General features: G+C 45.0%; 1 protein-coding gene across 3 annotated transcripts in view; it reads right to left on the bottom strand.

Annotated features, from left to right (window-relative positions):
• The window catches only part of tbx21 (T-box transcription factor 21), a 182,244-nt gene that overhangs the window by 84,320 nt on the left and 76,233 nt on the right, over window positions 1-21,691 (bottom strand). The window lies entirely within an intron of this gene.

The following is a 21,691-nucleotide window of genomic DNA, read 5'->3' on the forward strand; positions in this document are numbered from 1 at the left end:
CCTGCGGCGAGTAACTCACCTCCTGACTCCACAAAGCCTGTCCACCATCTACAAGGTACAAGTCAGGAGTGTGATGGAATACTCTCCACTTGCCTGGATGGGTGTAACTCCAACAACACTCAGGAAGCTCAACACCATCCAGGACAAAGCAGCCCACTTGATTGGCACCCCATCTACAAACATTCACTCCCTCCACCACTGACGCACAGTGGCAGCAGTGTGTACCATCTACAAGATGCACTGCAGCAACGCACCAAGGCTCCTTAGACAGCACTTTCCAAACCCGCAAGCTCTACCACCTAGAAGGACAAGGGTAGCAGATGCATGGGAACACCACCACCTGCAAGTTCCCCTCCAAGCCACACAACATCCTGACTTGGAACTATATTGCCGTTCCTTCACTGTTGCTGGGTCAAAATCCTGGAACTCCCTTCCTAACAGCACTGTAGGTGTACCTACCCCATATGGACTGCAGCGGTTCAAGAAGGCAGCTCACCACCACCTTCTCAAGGGCAATTAGGGATGAGCAATACATGCTGGCCTCGCCAGTGATGCCCATATCCCATGAACAAATTAAAAAATAAATCACAGCACAGGAACAGGTCATTTGGTCCAACTTGTCCATGCCGGTGTTTATGCTCTGCACAACCCCCTTCGCACCCCACTTCATCTCACCCAATCAGCATAATCCTCTATTCTGTTGTCTCTTGTGTGCAAAATGACATTGGGCATTAGACACACAGAAATGGGTGGCACAGTGGTGCAGTGGTTAGCACTGCAGCCTCACAGCTCCAGCGACCCGGGTTCAGTTCTGGGTTCTGCCTGTATGGAGTTTGCAAGTTCTCCCTGTGACAGTGTGGGTTTCTGTCGGGTGCTCTGGTTTCCTCCCACAGCCAAAGACTTGTAGGTTGATAGGCAAATTGGCCATTGTAAATTGCCCCTAGTGTAGGTAGGTGGTAGGGGAATTGAGGGAAGCTGGGAATGTGGTAGGAATATGGGATTAATGTAGGATTAGTATAAATGGGTGGTTGATGGTTGGCACAGACTCGGTGGGCCAAAGGGCCTGTTTCAGTGCTGTATCTCTCTATGACTCTACTTTGAGGGATCTGTCATTATCTGTTATGTTGTGACAAATCACTTGCCCTAATCATTGGACAACAATCAGGAATGTGATCCTAAAATGGTTTTTCTGACCTCCAGCTCATTTTTTAGTCATTGGATGCTGAAGCCAATTGCACCGCCTCTGCTGGTTGAGATTGACACTTATTAATCCTGCACAGATCAAGGATTGAGCCTGCGACTTTCCAACATCCCATCATGAGGCAGTACCTTTAGCAGAGATGGGGAGAAAACTGAAGGGACAGCAAGAATGGTTGGATCCTGATTAGAATTACAGCGGTTAAAACAAAGGCTGGTTTATACATTGTTAAATTATTGTTGTTCTTCTACTGAAGCCCATTGCGACTGAATCCCATTGACAATGATGCTACCGCTGGATTCTATTATTACATGCCCATCCCCTACATCCCTACTGGATTCACCAACAAACTGTTAGCCATTTGTTTTTTAAAAAACATTAGTGATAGATATGTGACCGAGATATTGAGTCCACTAGACCCAAGGGAATGGACTTCAAAGAGATACAAGATACGGAATTTACAGCTCAAAAAATGAAGGATCCAGTTTCCTCCACCCTTTATACATTGGCTTGGGATTTCCAAGGCTCGTTCATGGGTTGCTTGGATGAAACTGTGCCTGTGCCTGTGCCTGCAGTGGGCTCACCTGATGATGAGGTCCTCTGCCTCTTTTTCTCCCCCATTGTATGTCCAGATGCAGGCATGCCCAAGACAAGAGAGTCTGAGGAGTGCCTGAGCCAGAGTGGAGCCCAAAAGTAAGAGGTAAAAATATTTTCAAGTACTTGCCCAGCAGAACCTTTGGGTCTCAGGGCCAGAACTGTAGCTGAGGCCATTCAGAATTGGAGCTACGTTCTATTTTACTGACTCTTTTGCTTATGAAGGCCTGCAACGGAGGCGATTTGAGGAAAAAAAATTTCACCCAGAGTGTGGTTGGAATCTGGAACACACTGCCTGAAGGGGTGATAGGGGCAGGAACCCTCATGACATTTAAGAAGTATTTAGATGAGCACTTAAAATGCCATAGCTTGCAAAGCTACGGGCCAAGTGCTGGAAAATGGGATTAGAATAGATAGGTGCTTGATGGCCGGCACAGACACGATGGGCCAAAGGGCCTGTTTCTGTGCTGTATAACTCTATGACTCTATGACTCTATATTAATGGCCGGGGGCAGGAAATTCCAGCCTACCTGATAGACGCAGCACATTTTGGTTGTGCAACACTGTGGCAGAGGGGGAGGGAGGGCAGGAAATTTGGCCCCCATAAATCTTCAGCAGAGCCAGTACAATCAGACTGAAGTATAAACTTTATGATAGTATTCACAACTGTTCTGGTTTCTGGACACCAGAAGACCAGTGCAGCCAAGGCATAGCTATGACCTAGGCACAGTAAAACAAATGCAGAGATTCCCACTTAAGAGAGCACAAGTTATATACAGTAGATGTCACTTATAGCTCAACATGCCATCCCCAACAGTATACATTTAGTTACTGCACATCACTGAACTGATAAACCTGATTGCTTTGGTCAAGTGTAACTGCAGTCCTTGCTTCTTGAGTGGCAGCTGCTTAAACCACATGCCTTTGTGTATTTATAACTGGCCATTGTCGTTTCACTGGTGGTTGTGGTTGTGTCAACAAGTGGTTGAAGCTGTACAAGCGAGGCTGTTTAAAAAGTTCTTGCTTTGACTTGAAATATGAAAATAAATGTTGATTCTTTCTCCAGCTTAAAATTGTGTAAAAGCCTTAGAACAGTCAAAACAGACAGGTGTTTCTGCGGTCACAGATGTGAATCCAAGATGGTATGTTGCCTCCCTGGTGCCAGAGTCAAGGATGTCACCAAGCGGCTGCAGAGCATTCTGATGGGGAGGGTGAACAGTCAATGCTCGTGGTCCATATCGGTACCAACGATATAGGTAGAAAGAGGGATGAGGTCCTGCAGGTGGATATTAGGGAGCTAGGAAGGAGGCTAGAAAGCAGGACCTCGAGGTAGTGAGTATAGAAATAGGAGTAGAGAGCAGATTGAAACCTGGTGCGAGTGGATTGTCTTATGAGGAAAGGTTGGACAGACTGGGCTTGTTTTCACTGGAATTTAGAAGGGTGAGGGGAGACTTGATTGAAGTATATAAGATCCTGAACGGTCTTGACAAGGTGGATGTGGAAAGGATGTTTCCTCTTGTGGATGATTCAGGAACTAGGGACACTGTTTTAAAATTAGGGGACGCCCTTTTAGGACAGAGATGAGGAGAATTTTTTCTTTTAGAGGGTTGTGCAAGTTTGCAACTCTGCCTCAGAAGGTGGTGGAGGTGGAGTCATTGAATATTTTTAAGGTAGAGGTAGATAGATTCTTGTTAGGCAAGGGAATCAAGGGGTATTGGGGGTAGATGGGAGTGTGGAATTCGAAACACAACCAGATCAGCCATGATCTTATTGAATGACAGAGCAGGCTCGAGGGGCCGAATGGCCTATTTCTGTTCGTAATTCATATGTTCGTATGAATGCATGGCTGGAGAGATGGTGCAGGAGGGAGGGTTTTAGATTCCTGGGACATTGGGAGCTGTTCTTGATAATGAGCTAGACTTGGGTGTACAAGGCACAACTTCAAAATTTGCAGATGACACAAAACTTGGAAGTATTGTGAACTGTGAGGAGGATAGTGATAGACTTCAAGAGGACATAGTGTTGAACTGGGCAGACATATGGGAGATGAAATTTAATGCAGAGAAATGTGAAGTGATACATTTTGTTAGGAAGAATGAGGAGAGGCAATATAAAATAAAAGACACAATTCTAAACAGGGTGCAAGAGCAGAGTGACCTGGGGGAATATGTGCACAAATCAATGAAGATGGGAGGGCAGGTTGAGAAAGTGGTTAAAAAGCATATGGGATTCTGGGCTTTATAAATAGAGGCATAGAATACAAAATCAAGGAGGTTATGATGAACCTTTATAAAACACTGGTTCAGCCTCAACTGGAGTATTGTGTACAATTCTGGGAAGCACATTTTAGGGAGGATGTGAAGGCTTTAGAGAGGGTGCAGAAAAGATTTACGAGAAGGGATGAGGGACTTCAGTTACGTGGATACTCTGATGAGCCCCTTCAGAATCTTATATGTTTCAATGAGGTCACCTGTCATTCTTTTAAACTCCAGAGTGTTTAGGCACTATTTATTCAGCCTCTCATCATAGGACAACACCCACATCCCAGGAACCAATCTAGTGAAATTTTGCTGTACTGCCTTCAATGCAAGCATATCCTTTCTTAAATTTGGAGACCAAAACTGCACACAGTACTCCAGGTGTGGGCACACCAAAGCTCTTTACAGTTGTAGCAAGACTTCCTTTTTCTTACACTCCAACCTCCTTGCATAAAGGCCAACATACCATTTGCCTTCCTAATTGCTTGCTGTACCTGCTTTCTAACTTTCTGTGTTCCTTATACAAAGACATCCAAGTGTCTCTGAACATCAACTTCTTTTTCCCAAAAATATACTTCATCCATAAAAATTTGTAAACAATACATTACATATAAACATACAAATTAGGAGCAGGAGTCGGCCACTTGGCCCTTCGAGCCTGCTCCGCCATTCAATAAATTCATGGCTGAACTGATTACTCCACATTTCCACCAACCCCCGATAACCTTCCACCCTCTTGCTTATCAAGAATCTATCTACCTCTGCCTTAAAAATATTCAAAGACTCTGCATCCACCGTCTTTTGAGGAAGAGAGTTCCAAAGACTCACAACCCTCTGAGAGAAAAAATTACTCCTCATTTCTGTCTTAAATGGGCAATCCCTTATTTTTAAACAGTGACCCCTAGTTCTAGATTCTCCCACAAGGGGAAACATCCTTTCCACATCCACCCTGTCAAGACCCCTCAGGATCTTATATGTTTCAATCAAGTTGCCTCTTACTCTTCTAATTTCCAGCAGATACAAGCCTAGCCTGTCCAATCTTTCTTCAAAAGACAGCCCGCCCATTCCAGGTATTAGTCTAGTAAACGTTCTCTGTACTGCCTCCAATGCATTTACATCCTTCCTTAAATAGGGAGACCAGTACTGTATACAGTACTCCAGATGTGGTCTCACCAATGCCCTGTATAGCTGAAGCATAACCTCCCTACTTTTGTGTTCAATTCCCCTCACGATAAACGATAATATTCTATTAGCTTTCCTAATTACGTGCTGTACCTGCATACTAACCTTTTGCGATTCATGCACTAGGATGCCCAGATCCCTCTGCATCTCAGAGCTCTGCAATATCTCACCAGTTAGATAATATGTTTCTTTTTTATTTTTCCTGCCAAAGTGGACAATTTCACACTTTTCCATATTATACTCCATTTGCCAGGTCTTTGCCCACTTACTTAACCTATCTATATCCCTTTGTAGCCCCTTTATGTCCTCGTCACAAGTAACTTTCCTACCTATCTTTGTGTCATCAGCAAATTTAGCAACCATACCTTCAGTCCCTTCATCTAAGTCATTTATATAAATTGTAAAAAGTTGAGGCCCCTGCACAGATCCCTGTGGCACACCACTCATTACATCTTGCCAACCAGAAAATGACCCATTTATGCCTACTCTCTGTTTTCTGTTAGCTAGCCAATTTTCTATCCATGCCAATATGTTACCCCCTATACCATGAGCTTTTATTTTCTGCAATAACCTTTGATGTGTTTCCCCTTTATCCACAGCACATGTACCTCCCTCAAAGCACTCCAATAAATTGGTTAAACATGATTTCCCTTTCACAATACCACGTTGACTCTGCCTGATTACCTCCCATTTTTCTAAGAGCCCTGCTATAACATTTTTAATAACAGCTTCGAACATCTTCCTTATGACAGATGTTAAGCTAACTGGCCTGTCGCTTCCTGCTTTCTGTCTCCCTCCCTTTTTGAATAAAGGAATTACATTAGCTATTTTCCAATCTAACAGAACCTTCCCCGAATCTAGGGAATTTTGGAAAATTAAAACCAACGCATTAACTATCTCACTAGCCACTTCTTTTAAGACCCCAGGATGAAATCCATCAGGACCCGGGAACTTGTCAGTCTGCAGCTCCAACAATTTGTTCAGTACCACTTCCCTGGTGATTATAATTTTCTTGAGTTCCTCCCTCTCCTCCATTTCCTGACTTGCAGCTAATACTGGGATGTTACTTATATCCTCAATAGTGAAGACCGATGCAAAATATCTGTTCAATTCATCTGCGATCTCCTTATTGTCCATTATTAATTCCCCAGACTCACTTTCTATAGGACCAATGCTGACTTTGTTAACTCTTTTCTTTTTTAAATATCTATAGAAACTCTTGCTATCTGTCTTTATATTTCTAGCTAGCTTTCTCTCGTACTCTAATTTTACCTTCCTTATCAATCTTTCAGTCATTCTTTGCTGTTTTTTATATTCTGTCCAAACTTCTGACCTGCCTCCCAACTTTGCGCAATTAGAGGCTTTTTCTTTAAGTTTGATACTATCTTTAACTGTTTTAGTTAACCATGGATGGCGGGTCTTCCCCTTGGAATTTTTCTTTCTCATTGAAATGTATCTATTCTGTGTCTTCTGAAATATCCCCTTAAATGTTTGCCACTGCATCTCTGTTGACCTATCCCTTAACCTGATTTGCCAGTTCACTTTAGCTAGCTCTGCTTTCATGCCCTCATAATTGCCCTTATTTAAGTTTAAAATACTAGTCTTGGGCCCACTCTTCTCTCCCTCAAACTGAATGTAAAATTCAATCACATTATGATCGCTGCTACCTATGAGGTCATTAATTAATCCTATCTCGTTGCACAATACCAGGTCTAGTATAACCTGCTCTCTGGTTGGCTCCAGAATGCTTTGTTCCAAGAAGTTATCCCGAAAACATTCTATGTACTCCTCATCTAGGCTACCTCTGCCCATCTGATTTTTCCAGGCTATGGCTGGAATTTTATGCCACCCCAGCAGGTTGGATGGTGGTACAGGGGGTGGGGGGGGTGGTGGTGTGAAATTGAGCGGCAGGCTCCGGGAGGCCTACCCGCCCCACTTCCGCCTCCGGACAAGTTTACGACGGTCAGGCGGTGGGGGTGTGGGGGGGTGAGGGAGGGGGGGTTGAGTATGGGAAATGGTCCGCCCGCCCGAGGCCAAGCAAGACCCTTAAGGGCCCTCGCCCACCTCTACGGGTATTTTACCCATGGCAAGCGGGTGTGCTGGGGACGTGAAAGGCTGTCCAGCATGGCAGTCGGGCACTGGGTGCCCGACTGAGGGCCGACCCTACCTCCCAACCCACTCCCAGGACCCAAGACACCCCCCCTCCCCGCAAACAACCACTCCAGCCTCACCAGGGAAGGACCGATCCCCCTGGTGAGGCATGACCCTACTTACCTACCCTCCTTGATCCATGGCGTTGGCTGGGCTGCAGTCCCAGCAGTGGCCACCACTCCTGGTGGTGCTGCTAGGACTAAGAGCTGCTGGTCCGCTGATTGGCTGACAGCTCACTGAGGCCGGACCTCCTCCCTCAAGCTGGTGGAAGTCCTGCCTCGGGACAATTAACGCCCTGGGATCCGTAAAATACGGTCGGATCCCTGGTCTAGGCGGAAGTAGGCTCACCACCGACTTTCACGTCGGAGTCTGGCTCCCATCCATCCACCATAAAATTCCGGCCTATCTGTAGGTTAAAATCCCCCATAATTATCTCTGTAACTTACTAACAAGCTGCCATTATTTCTTCCTTTATACCCCGTCCTAGAGTGTGGTTAATGTTAGGTGGCCTGTACATCACTCCCACAAGTGACTTCTTGCCTTTATGATTTTTTTTATCTCTACCCAAACTGCTTCTCCATCCTGGTCTCCTGAAATCAGGTCATCCCTCTCAATTGCGCTAATACCATCATTAATTAACAGAGCTACCCCTCCACATTTTCCTAGCTTCCTGTCCTTCCTAAATACCATGTACCCTTCAATATTCAGGTCTCAATCTATGTTGTCCTGCAGCCATGTCTCTGTAATGGCTATCAGATCGTACTTATTTATTTCTATTTGCGCTCTCAGTTCATCTGTTTTGTTTCGGAATGCTATGTACATTCAGATACAGAGAGATTAGTTTTGTCCTTTTATTATTTTTGTAACCTCTAGCCTTATCTGTTGATTTACTCTTAGATTTGTATGTTCTGTCCCTTCCTGTCACACTCTATCATTTCCCATATCAATACCTTTCTCTCTTGCCTTGTCTCTACTCCTTGATTTACCATATGCTCCCAAATTTGATACCTTGCCTCCACTATTCAGTTTAAAACCCTCTCTACTTCCCTAGTTATGCAGCTCGCTAGAACGCTGGCCCCATCATGGTTCAGGTGTAGACCGTCCCAACGGTACTGCCACCACTTTCCCCAGTACTGGTGCCAATGCCCCACGAACCGGAATCCACTTCTACTGCACCAGTCTTTGAGCCACGCATTAATTTCTCTAATCTTATTTGCCCTATGCCAATTTGCACGTGGCTGAGGTAATAATCCAGAGATTATTACCTTTGAGGTTCTGCTTCTGAATTTGGCACCTAGTTCCTCATAATGACTTTGCAGAACCTCTTGCCTTGTCCTGCCAATGTCATTGGTACCTACATGGACCACGACGACTGGATCCTCCCCCTCCCACTGTAAGTTCCTCTCCAGCCCTGAGCAGATGTCCCGAACCCTGGCACCGGGCAGGCAACACAGCTGTCTGGACTCTTGCTCTTTGCTGCAGAGAACAGTGTCAATCCCCCTAACTATATACTGTCCCCTACTACCACTACCTTTTTTCTCCCTCCACTTGAATGGCTTCCTGTACCATGGTGCCATGGTCAGGTTGCTCATCCACCCTGCAGCCCCCACTCTCATCCAAACCAGCTGAAAGAACCTCAAACCTGTTGGACAATCACAAAGACTATCCTCCTGCACTCCTGCCCTCTGGGTCCCCTTACCTGCCTCAGCTGCAGCCACACACTCCTGTCCCTGACCATTGACCAAATCAAAAGACCTTATCCTAAGGGGCATGAACGCCTCCTGGTACAAAATGTCCAGGTAACTTTCCCCCTCCCTGATGTGCTGCAGTATCTGCAGCTCGGACTCCAGTTCAATGACTCTGAGCCGAAGCTCTTCGGGCCGCAAGCATTTACTGCAGACGTGTTTGCCCTGGATCACACTGGCATCCAGGAGCTCCCACACGCGGCAGCTGTGACACATCACCTGTCCTGCCATCCTTAATGTGTGTTAATTAACTTCTTAATTATTTTATTCAATTATTTATTTCATTTTCCTTTTTTTAATATATTTTATTAAGCTTACCACTAGTTCCTTTACTATTTTAAACGTTAGGATTAGAGTGAACCTTAATCACTTACCTGACACTCGCCAATCAGGTAACTTCTTCCCAAACCAAACACCTACCTGCTTGCCTGTGATGTTTGATGCTATGTTTGATTTAAATTTAATTAAATTAAAAGCTTACCTGTATACGTACCTTGGTGGCTCTCGGTTTCCCTGCTCTCACTGTTGATTGTGACAAAACAGTTACAGATTACAAAACAGTGCAAAACAGTTCCAGGTTGATATTCCAGAAAGTGCAAAAGAGATCAGTTTTCTTCAATACAGAACGTGAGTTGCCTCATAACCCTTCCATTCCATTTTACATGCAATGTACATTTGCATTACACAGCAAAACCATATTTGGTGCATACAGCCCATGGGGTTTAATACCGGTTCCAGCCCCTCAGTTCACTATGGTGGGAGCACCTTACACCATGGTCTTTCCCCACTGATCCTTCGCGGCGTCAGCCCCAAGCTTTAGTGCGTCCCTCAGCACGTGGTCCTGGACCTTGGAATGTGCTAGTCTGCAACATTCGGTTGTGGACAACACTTTGCGCTGGAAGACCAGCAAGTTTCGGGCAGACCAAAGAGCGTCTTTCACTGAGCTGATGGTCCTCCAGCAGTAGTTGATGTTTATCTCAGTGTACGTCCCTGGGAACAACCCAAACAGCACAGACTCCTGTGTTGCAGAGCTGCTCGGGATGAACTGCGACAAAAACCACTGCATCTCTTTCTCCATTGCTTTTCAAAGGCACATTCCAGAAGGAGGTGGGCAACAGTCTCTTCCCTAGCACAGCCACCTCGAGGGCAGTGTGTGGAGGCGGTGAGATTCCAGGCATGCAGGAAGGATCTGACGGGGAGGGCCCTTCTCACCACCAGCCAAGCTACATCTTGGTGCTTGTTTGAAAGTTCTGGTGATGAGGCATTCCACCAAATGACCTTGGCAGTCTACTCAGGGAGCCATCCGACAGGATCCACCATTTCCTTTTCCCGTAGGATCTTGAGGACATTCCGTGCAGACCACTGCCTGATGGATTGGTGGTCAAAGGTGGTTTTCTGCACAAACCTTTCCATGAAGGATAGATGGTACGGCACGGTCCAACTGGATGGAGCGTTCCGCGGCAATGTGACCAGACCCATCCTTCGCAACACCGGGGGCAGATAGGACCTCAGCACATATTGACACTTGGTATTTTCATACTGGGGTTCTACGCACAGTTTGATGTAGCCTCAGACAAAGGTGGCCATCAGGATGAGGGCGACATTGGATACGTTTTTACCCCCTTTATCTCGAGGTTTGAACATCGTGTCCTTCCGGACATGGTCCATTTTCGATCTCCAGATAAAGCGGAAGATGGTTCGGGTGACTGCCACAGCACAGGAGTTGGGTTTGAGCCAGACCTGCGCCACGTACAGCAACAACGCGAGCGCCTCGCACCTGATGACCAGGTTCTTAACCACAATGGAGAGAGAACGTTGCTCCCACATGCTCAGTTTATGGTGTACTTTGGCTACTCGGTCCTTCCAGGTTTTGGAACCTGTCCCGGCCCCTCCAAACCATATCCCCAGCACCTTCAGGTAGTCTGACCTGACGGTGAAGGGGACAAAGGATCAGTCAGCCCAGTTCCCAAAGAACATGGGCGGCACAGTGGCGCAGTGGTTAGCACCGCAGCCTCACAGCTCCAGCGACCCGGGTTCAATTCTGGGTACTGCCTGTGTGGAGTTTGCAAGTTCTCCCTGTGTCTGCGTGGGTTTTCTCCGGGTGCTCCGGTTTCCTCCCACAAGCCAAAAGACTTGCAGGTTGGTAGGTAAATTGGCCAATATAAATTGCCCCTAGTGTAGGTAGGTGGTAGGGAAATATAGGGACAGGTGGGGATGTGGTAGGAATATAGTAGGGATTAGTGTAGGATTAGTATAAATGGGTGGTTGATGGTCGGCACAGACTCGGTGGGTCCGAAGGGCCTGTTTCAGTGCTGTATCACTAAACTAAACATGGCCTCGCTCTTGCCGCGATTTACTTTGGCACCCGATGCCAGTTTGAACTCGTCACAGATGCTCATCAGTCTGCGCACAGACAGCAGATCCGAGCAGAAGACAGCGACGTCATCCATGTACAGGGAAGCTTTGACCTGAGTGCCTCCGCTGCCTGGGATTGTCACCCCTCTCATGCCCGCATCCTTCCTAATAGACTCAAAAAGTTTCGATACAGCAAACATGGGAGAGAGGACAGCCCTGCCTGACTCCAGATTGGATCGGGAAACTTTCTGATTTCCACCCATCAACATTTAGAAGTTTCACACCTTTCAGAAAATATTCTGCTTTTCTGTTCTTTCTACCATGTGAATAACCTCACACTTCCCCAGATTATACTCCAACTGCCAACTTCTTGCCCTTTCACTTAACCTGTCTATATCTCTTTGCCGCCCCTTTGTGTCCTCCTCACAGCTTACATTCCTCCCTAGCTGTCTATCGTCAGCAAACTTAAATACATTACTCTCAGTCTCTTCATCTAAGTCATTAATATAAATTGTAAATAGCTGAGGCCCCAGCACTGATCCTTGTCGCACTCCACTAGTTACAGCCGACTTACTTGAAAATGCACCGTTTATCCCTACTCCCTGCTTCCTGTCTGTTAATTAATCCTCTATCCATGCTAATATATTACTCCCAACTCCATACGTCCTTATCTTGCGTATTAGCCTTTTGTGTGGCACCTTATCAAACGCTTTTTGGAAATCCAAGTATCCTACATCTACTGGTTCCCTTTTATGTTGGCCATGGAAATAATAGTGCAGAACTGTAGCGAGTCTGAAATCAGCACCTCAGGAAAGTGGGAAATCAAACTTAGGTTCCTCTACCATGGCAAAGTAGATTGACTGATTAATCTTCCTATCGCCAAATTCCTGAGGACCATCCTGGAGAGTTTGAGTTGCCACCTTCAGGAGGTTGGAGGGGGTGGTGCTTACAAAAGTAACCATTTTATAACAAGGTCAAAAGGGTGCAAATTCTTTGGAGATTCTCCTTCTTTGCTGTAACTTTGGTGGGACCCCAGTGGGCGGGAGGATTCCCAAGGAAATTCAACAGCTCCCCCACCTCCCATAAGCCACGTAGTGGGACTGCAGTTTCTGTGGAGACAATCTTTACACAGCTCCCTTTGAAGGAGCTGCAATTTTCTACAGTCAATCCAGTATGAAATCTCTACTGCTGAATGCAATTAGACTGTGGAACCATCTCTGCTCTTACTTATGTCGACAAAGGTAAAGAATAAAGAATTTATATAGCCCCTTTCACAATCTCAGAACGTCTCAAAGCACCCTGTTCCCTGGGTGGTAACAGAGAAAGAGTGACCCCTTGAAAATTCATGTTAGTCCTGGTGTTGTGAGCTCCCATAATACCCTTACAAGTAAATGTGTTACCCTGGGTGGTACTGAAGTAGTTTGAAGTGCAGTCCCTGTTGTAATGTGCTAGGGCTGCCAAACACTAGCCCCCATAACCAGTACAAACTGTTTAAAAAATAAATCAGATTAAATATGCTTTGCATTATTGTGTCACAGTTTTGCACAAGTTGATTCATCCGAGCAAGGGTTTGTGCAATGTGTTACCATACTGCCTGGAACACTGTCCAGATCTGCTGTAACAAGGGGCAGCTGGTTACCACAGAAACACTGAATGGTGCGTGGCTGCGGGCTGTCCGTCTCTCTGCCTGTCAGATTCTGTGCTGTTGCTGTGATGTGGGCTGACTGCTCAGAATGGCTGGTAAATGGAACATGTGTTATTTTATATTTTTTGTGTGCTATGGGCAGACGTCAGTGCCCAGTGCACAGAGGCATAACAATGGTTGGCCTCTGTCTTGGGGCAACAGGACCTAGCACAGGACGAAACAGAAGCAGCCATCCTGGCTTAGCTCTTTGCTGTAGAACGGACGACCGTTCAAGGAACTGGGGCCCTCTTCCGTGGGTGGTAACAGAGAAAGAGATGATGCCTGGAGAATTCATGATAGTCCTGGTGTTGTGAACTTCCATTATACCCGTGCCAGTAAATGTGTTACCCTGGGCGGTACTGAGTCACATAGATCAGAAAGATCCCACGTTCAATCCTTGTCTATGCCGAGCCAGCTGACTTCAGCTGGGGGAAAAAGAGGGATATTCAACTTGAGCAGAGGCCAAACAAGGGTTTTATATGATGTGTCACAAAATTGGCTGGAATGGTGTCCAAACCTGCCATAACAAGGGGCAGCTAAAAGATTGCCCACCTGTTAAACTCGTTGCATGATTTTACTTTCTGCTACTGCCCCTTATGTGCACATGTGGTGCAGTGGTTAGCACCGCAGCCTCACAGCTCCAGGGACCCGGGTTCGATTCTGGGTACTGCCTGTGCGGAGTTTGCAAGTTCTCCCTGTGACCGCGTGGGTTTTTGTCGGGTGCTCCGGTTTCCTCCCACAGCCAAAAGACTTGCAGGTTGATAGGTAAATTGGCCATTATAAATTGCCCCTAGTATAGGTAGGTGGTAGGGAATATGGAATTACTGCAGGGTTAGTATAAATGGGTGGTTGTTGGTCGGCACAGACTTGGTGGGCCGAAGGGCCTGTTTCAGTGCTGTATCTCTAAATAAATATAAATGTCAAAGTTGAATTTCACCCCAATGTAGGATGAAGGAAGTGGGGTTATGGACAAGGCTGCTTGGGACTAAAGGCCAAGTTCATAGAATCATAGAATTATATAGTGCAGCAGGAGGCCATTTGGCCCACTGCACTTGTGCTGGCTCTTTGAAAGAAATATCCAGTTAATCCGACTCCACTGCTCTTTCCTCATATTCCTGAAAATATCTTCTTTTTCAAGTATTTTGTAAGTTAATATCTAATCTGCTTCCATTTCCCTTTTAGGCAGTGCATTCCACATCATCTTAACTTACTGTGTGAACAAAACTCTCCTCCTCCCCCTCTGTTTTTTTTGCCAATTATCTTAAATCTGCATTTTCTGTTTACAGACCCTCCTGTCGGTGAAAATAATTTCTCTCTATCTACTCTATCAAAACCCCTCATAATTTTTAACACCTCTATTTGTGCTCCTAAAATTTCCTTTGTTCCTTTTGTGTAGCTGTTCAATTAATTATTGCGATGTAATCCTTCCAGTGACTTATAGATAACACAGGGTAGATTTTCAATTTGCTACCTGAGTGTAAAACTGATATCAATAGAGGTGAAGATTGGATAGTTCCTCTAATGAGCTTATTTCTGGGCAGCAGGTTGAAAATCTACCCCAATGTGTCTCAACTGTACACACTGGCAAGGTTCCAGGACTGTGCTGATGTAGGCCTGGACAACAACAACAACAAAATGCATTAATGTCACGTTTTCAACATAGTAAAACAATCCAAGGCACTTCACAAGAGTGTTATCAAATAAAATTCTGTACTGAGCCACATATGGAGATACTGGGACAGATGAGCAAAAGCTTGAGCAAAAAGCTAGGTTGTCTTTGGTCCCTGCGACAAACTCCACTCCTTAGCGAACCATCTCCATCCCTCTCCCTGGCAATTGTATGATGCTGAACCAGTTCGTTCACAAACTTGATTTCATATTTGACACTAAGATGAGCTTCCAACCTCATATCCGCGCCATCACTAAGACCGCCTATTGCCATTTCCGAAACCTGCCTCAGCTCATCTGCTGCTAAAACCCTCACCCATGCTTTTATTACCTCTAGACCTGACTATTCTAACACGCTCCTGGTCAGCCTTCCTTGTTCTACCTTCCTTAAACTTGAGGTCATCCAAAACTATGCTGCTTGTGTCCTAAATTTCACCTAGTCCCGTTCACCCATTCGCTGACCTATATTGGCTCCCAGTTAAGCAATGTCTCGATTTGAAAAGTCTCATCCTTGTTTTCAAATCCTTCCATGGCCTCACCCCTCCCTATCAGTGATCTCCTCCAGCTCCATAACCCTCCAAGATATCTGTACTCCTCTATTCAGGCTTCTTGAGGATGCTTGTTTTTCATCACTCTACCATTGGTGACCGTGCCTTCAGTTGCCGAGGCCCTAATCTCTGGAATTCCCTCCCACAGTGGCACAGTGGTTAACACCACAGCCTCACAGCTCCAGCGACCCGGGTTCAATTCTGGGTACTGCCTGTGTGGAGTTTGCAAGTTCTCCCTGTGTCTGCGTGGGTTTCCGCCGGGTGCTCCGGTTTCCTCCCACCTCCAAAGACTTGCAGGTTGATAGGTAAATTGGCCTTTGTAAATTGCCCCGAGTGTAGGTAGGTGGTAGGAGAATGGTGGGGATGTGGTAGAGAATATGGGATTAATGTAGGATTAGTATAAATGGGTGGTTGTTGGTCGGCACAGACTCGGTGGGCCGAAGGGCCTGTTTCAGTGCTGTATCTCTAAATAAAAATAAAATAAACCTCTCTACCTCTCTTTCATCCTTTAAGACGCTCCTTAAAACCCACCTCTTTGACCAAGCTTTTGGTCATCTGCCCTAATATCTCCTTGTGTGGGTCTTTATAATGCTCATCTGAAGTACCTTGGGACATTTTATTACATCAAAGGTACAATATAAATACAAGTTCTTGTTGTCTTAAAGGAGGAGAAAGAAAGTGGAGAGGTGGAAAGATATAACAAGGGAATTCCAGAGCTTAGTGTCTCGGCAGCTGAAGGCACAGCGCCAATGGTCAAAAGTAAGGGACCACAAATGGTCAACACACCCCAATGTTAGGAAGAGAAAAATATCCCCAGGTTCCTTATATGTGCCTGTTATCTGCATTGAATGCAGAGCGTTAGTGTTTTGGGGCACTGAGTGCATGTTGGTTAAAATTTGTGTGGAGCTGAGCCCGTGCCGCAAGCATAGCTCCTGGGCCCGTACCTGCGGTACCTGATGGACACTGGTAAAGACTATGGGAACTCTCATATGATTGGGAAATCCTATCCAAAGTGTGCAGTGGTGTTGGTCACAACAGGATTGGCAGGAGATAGAAACTTGGGAAGAGAAGGGAGAAGCTGGGGGCTGCATCCTGGGGAGAAAGAAAGGGAGGTAGGAAGTCAGAATCAGCACCTTTAGGTGGGACAGAAGAAGGAATAGTTACTAGGAGCACTAATGGAGGGTGGGAAGCAACTGCGAGCAATTCTCGATGCAGGAGAAGTTCATAGTGGCATTCTGTAGAGAGAGGAGAAACTACGAACTAGCTTTTGGAGATAAAAGAAGAATCTAGGACTGGTGCTTTGATATGGAAGGATTTAGAGAAGGAAAGTGCCTGCATTATTGAAGAGAAAGGAGTATGCACTGACGGGAGTGATCCGACGGTCAAAAAAAAATCTTTCAAAACCCTAATTCGCGATTAGGAATTTTATACAAATAACATATTTTCTCCCAGTTATTACCGGGAGAATCTGTTATTACTGGAAGAAAGAATTAAAGTATAAATTAAAATTAGTCATTCCAAAATGGCAAATAGAGAGCCGTCTTCAATAAAATTGAACATGCACTGCTTCCTTTGTAAATGGGAAAACGTGCAATATCCATGGATACTGTATATCACAAAATATTGGAAAATGCACCAAATGTAGCATCAAGAACAAATATTTTTTGATGAGCTCTTTGGATCCCCATGAAAATAAATTTGTCTCTCATCATTTTGAGTTTCATATACGTATGTCCTTCTTTCTTTCAACATGAAACTGGAATTGTTGGATGATGGAAGACTAAAATCCATCTAGTTTACCTTCCAACATCCTGGTCATCGCATGATGCAACCATAATGGAGTTGATGACTCAACCCAACAATCAATCTTTATCAATTAGTCTACAACAGGCCAAGACGTGAGGTGAGGAAACTCTCAGTAGAGGAAAGCTTTGGGAATGTAAGAAGAAATGCTGAGTATACCTAAAACTTAAGCCACCAACCCATGACCCACTGCACTTACAGTGTAACTACTTGCTTTGTCAGGGTATTTTGATGGCGGGGGTTGGGGGGGTGGGGGGTAGTTGTATCAGGTTTTTAATAACTTTTGATCAGTTTTTCTCAGTTTTCTAGGTTGGCATATGTGATTCTCACTCCTCATTGCAACATATTGACACCACGTTGCAATATATTGGATGTGTGTGTATGCATGCGACTGGAAGGTGAGGACAGGATTGGGCTGGGCTATGATGCCGTCCAGATTTGAGTATCCTGCCAACACTCACATGAATAATGGCTACTTGCTAAAGTAACAAAGAGTGGAATGATACCCCAGTGAGAATAGGCTGCGTATTGTGACAACACTATTCCCAGCCAGAATGGAGTGACTGGGTAATTTTCCAGTCAATCACAGCTGGAGACCGCACTGCTGTAAGTGACTGGGATTGATTTAATGCAGCAATTCTGCTTGCTGCCGTTCATAGAGACTATTTTTATATATAATCTGTAAATAGACTGCTTTTCTTTTACTTTGTTTGTGGTAAAATACACTTATTTGGCTCTAATTCCTATTGGCTGTGAGTCCCACCCACCTCCAACTCATTGGCTGTCACTGCGGCAAGAATGTGATCGACAGGACAGTAGACGAGAGGAAGTGACTGAGGGAGAAAAGAAACGCATCTCTCTGTTTGACGACAGAGTTACAGGAGATCCAGCACAGCGAGAGTTAAAGGCTCCCAGAAAATAAACTGCTCAACCTTCTCTTTCTAGTGACTGACACGATACAGGACAGACAGTGCACCCCATCAAGAACTAACCTCTGTGCAGAGATCAAATGTTAAAAATAGGTCAGGCCAGCACACTCCATTCTGAGCAGTTAACACCTGCAGCTATGGATTTTCTTGACTCTGTATGTACAAACGAGACTGAACGCTGACATCAGCTTTCGGGACTGGCTGTTGTTGCCACTGACTTGCAGTGCAAACTCAAACTGACTTCAGTGCTGATGCAACTTGCCAATGGCACTGCCATCACAGCCCCAACCATTAGAATCACAGAACCTTACAGTGCAGAAGGAGGCCATTCAGCCCATCATGCCAGTGCTAGCTCTTTGAAAGAGCTATCCAATTAGTTCCACTCCCCTGCTCTTTCCCCAGTGCCCTGCAAACTTTTCCTTTTCAACTATGTATCCCATCCCCCTTTGAAAGTTATTATTGAATGCGCTTCCACCACCCTTTCAGGCAGTGCATTCCTGATCATAATAGAATCATAGAGTCATAGAGTTATGCAGCCCAGAAACAGGCCCTTCGGCCCATTGTGTCTGTGCTGGCCATCAAGCACCTAACTATTCTAATCCCATTTTCCCACACGTAGCCCGTAGTCTTGCGTGCTATGGCATTTCAAGTGCTCATCTAAATACTTTTTTAAATGTTGTGAGGGTCCTTGCCTCTACCGCCTCTTCAGGCAGTGCGTTCCAGTATTAAGATGATTAGGGGATTGACAACGTAGACGTAGAGAGGATGTTTCCTCTTGTGGGGCAATCTAGAACAAGAGGTCATAGCTTTAGGATAAGGGGTAGCAGATTTAAAACAGAGATGAGGAGAAACTATCTTTCTCAAAGGGTCGCGAGTCTGTGGAATTCACTACCCAAGGGTGTGGTAGATGCCGGGACATTGAGTAACTTTAAGGAGGAAATAGACAGGTTCTTAATCAGCAAAGGGCTGAAGGGTTATGGAAAACGGGCAGGGAAGTGGAGTCAAGGCCGAGATGAGATCAGCCATGATCGTATGGAACGGCGGAGCAGGCTCGAGGGGCTGAATTGCCCACTCCCGCTCCCAGTTCTTATGTTCTTATACTGGGCAAAAAAGTTCTCCTGAATTCACCTCAAGAATTCTGCTCCCTCAATTCCTTTCACACTAACACTATCCCAGTTAACATTGTAATAGTTAATATCCCCTACTATTACTGCTATATTGTTCTTGCTCTTCTCAGAGATTTGCCTACATATCTGTTCTTCTATCTCCCTCTGACTGTTCGGGAGTCTATCGTACACTCCCAGCAGTGTGATTGCCCCTTTTTTGTTCCTTAGCTCAATCCATACAGCCTCATTTGATGAACCTTCCAACATATCATCCCTCCTCACAGCTGTAATAGTTTCTTTGACCAAAATTGCCACTCCCCCTCCTTTCTTATCCCCCTCCCTAACGTTTCTGAAAACCATGTAACCAGGAATGTTGAGCTGCCATTCCTGTCCCTCCTTAAGTCATGTTTCTGTAATAGCTATGATATCATACTGCCACGTGTCTCTGTGCCCTCAGCTCATCTGCTTTATTTGCTATACTCCTTACATTGAAATAGATACCCTTGAGCACTGCCAAACTCTTTTTTTATTTTCTAATCTTTGTTACTCCAATAAATTGGTTAAACATGATTTCCCTTTCTCAAAACCATGTTAAATCTGTCTGATTACTTTGAATTTTTCTAAATGCCCTGCTATAACATCTTTAATAATAGCTTCCAACATTTTCCCTATGACAGATGTTAAGCTAATTGACCTGTAGTTTCCTGCTTTCTGTCTCCTCCCTTTTTGAATAAAGGAGTTACATTGGCTTTTTTCCAATCTAATAGAACCTTCCCCGAATCTAGGGAATTTTGGGAAATTAAAACTAACGCATCAACTATCTCACTCTTTTAAGACCTTGGGATGAAGTCCATCATGACTTGAGGTCTTGTCAGCCCGCAATTCCAACAATTTGTTCAGTACCACTTCCCTGGTGATTGTAATTTTCTTGAGTTCCTCCCTCCCTTCCACTTCCTGACTTACAGCTAATACTGGGATGTTACTTGTATCCTCTGTAGTGAAGACCGATGCAAAATATCTGTTCAATTCATCTGCCATCTCCTTATTTTCCATTATTAATTCCCCAGACTCACTTTCTATAGGAACAATGTTCACTTTAATTATTTTCTTATTTAAATGTCTATAGAAACATTTACTATCTGTTTTTATATTTCTAGCTAGCTTTCTTTTGTACTCTAATTTTTCCCTCCTTATTAATCTTTTAGTCATTGCTTGCTGTTTTTTATATTCTGTCCAATCTTCTGACCTCCATCCATCTTTGTGCAATTATATGCTTTTTCTTTCATTTTGATACTATCTTTAACTTTAACATGGACTGTATTCAATGAGGTACACACACTGTATACATTGGAGTATACACATACACACTGCATACAGCATTGAGCTGTCCTGAAGCCCCTGGAAGTGCCTATATCAAAGATGGCGGTGCTCTATGGCCGTGGGTTTTAATCCTGTGTCAGCCGCTGTCCGAAATCCGCGTCCACTGCTCCCGGAGTGGCAGGACATTCCGCCACTGCATCCCCTCTCCTTCCTCCCTCCTGGCCCTTCCTTCCCTCCACCAGCAGCCTCAAGCTCCACCTTCCTATTAAAATGGCGCCGAGTCCACCCAGCCGCTTCTTCTTCTCAATAACTTTCTGCATTCCCATTTTCTCTTTGTTTCTTTTGCCAATTGCCTTAAATCTATGTCCTCATAGAGTGCGAATACTTGGTGCCTTCTGCTCTGGACTCCACAGTGCATTAACCCTCTGCCATTAAAAGCATAAGAGCCATCATGGGCAAGCAAAGACTATTCATATCCCACTGGTATTTTAACTCCACACCTAAACCACTTGCTGCATGAAAAAGTTGTTCCTCGTGTCATTTTTGCTTCTTTTGCCAATTACTTTAAGTCTGTGCCCTCTCGTTCTCGATTCTTTCACGTGTGGGAACAGTTTCTCCCTATCTACTCTGTCCAGACCCCTCATGAATTTGAATACCTCTATCAAATCACCTCTCAGCCCTCTCTCTAAGGAAAACAACCCCAACTTCTCCAATCTGTCTTCATAATTGAAATTCCTCCTTCCTGGAACCATTCTCATGAATCTTTTCTGTACTCTCTCCAATGCTTTCACATCTTTCCTAAAGTGCGGGGTGCCCAGAATTGGATGCAATACTCCAGCTGAGGCTGAACTAGTGTCTTATACAAGTTTAACATAACCTCCTTGCTCTTGTATTCTATGCCCCTATTAAAAAGCCTGTGCTGTGACAAGGCAGCATGGTGCTTGGAAATGCTATCTTCTTCAAATCCCCCTCCAAGTCACACAACATCCTGACTTGGACAGATATCAGCGTTCTATCTTCGTTGCTGGGTCAACATCCTAGATCTCCCTACTCGACAGCATTGTGGTAGCACCATCACCACACAAACTGCAGCAGTTCACTAAGAAGGCCCACCACCAACTTCTCAGGGGCAACTAGGATGGGTAATAAA

This window comes from Heterodontus francisci, chromosome 33, assembly GCF_036365525.1.
Source record: "Heterodontus francisci isolate sHetFra1 chromosome 33, sHetFra1.hap1, whole genome shotgun sequence".
Classification (NCBI taxonomy): Eukaryota; Metazoa; Chordata; class Chondrichthyes; order Heterodontiformes; family Heterodontidae; genus Heterodontus; species Heterodontus francisci.